This window comes from Rhincodon typus, chromosome 42, assembly GCF_021869965.1.
Source record: "Rhincodon typus isolate 14 chromosome 42, sRhiTyp1.1, whole genome shotgun sequence".
NCBI classification, from domain to species: Eukaryota; Metazoa; Chordata; class Chondrichthyes; order Orectolobiformes; family Rhincodontidae; genus Rhincodon; species Rhincodon typus.
Window position 1 is genome coordinate 6,112,331 of NC_063373.1, and position 691 is coordinate 6,113,021.

A 691-nucleotide genomic window follows, 5' to 3' on the forward strand; every position below is an offset into this window, starting at 1 on the left:
GTGGGTGGGGTGGGTGGGTAGGTGGGGGCACCGGAGGGAGTGCTGGGTGCCTGCGAGGTTTGAGAGATGCTAGAGGGGAAAATGTTCCCTCAGGCCCTGGAGGTCGTCCTCCTCCTCGTCAGTTATATGGGACAGCGGAGGCCATTCGGCCCCCTTTTCCAGCCTGTTACACAGGTACAGGAGGAGGCCATTCGGCCCTCTTCTCCAGCCTGTTACACAAGTGCAGGAGGATGCCTTTTGGCCCACTCCTCCAGCCTGTTACACAGGTGCAGGAGGAGGCCGTTGGGCCCTCTTCTCCAGCCTGTTACACAGGAACAGCAGGAGGCCATTCAGCCCCTTCTCCAGCCTGTTACGCAGGTACAGGAGGAGGCCATTTGGCCCTCTTCTCCAGCCTGTTACACAGGAACAGCAGGAGGCCATTCAGCCCCTTCTCCAGCCTGTTACACGGGAACACGAGGCCATTCAGCCCCCTCATTGAGACTGTTATACAGGGACAGGAAGAGGCCATTCAGCCTCACCCCTCTCAGATCCTGTTACAGAGAGAACGAATGGCCGGGTTACACAGCTGCCGTGGAACTGTGCGGATCGCTTGGCGGAAAGGTCTCACCCTCCCCTCTCTCTCTCTCTCTCACCCTGCCCTCCCCCACACTCTCTCTCTCTCTCTCTCTCTTTCTCACACTCTCTCCCCCCC

General features: G+C 59.3%; 1 protein-coding gene across 1 annotated transcript in view; it reads left to right on the top strand.

Moving 5' to 3' along the window:
- The window catches only part of LOC109926633 (ER membrane protein complex subunit 9-like), a 13,062-nt gene that overhangs the window by 7,172 nt on the left and 5,199 nt on the right, over positions 1–691 (top strand). The window lies entirely within an intron of this gene.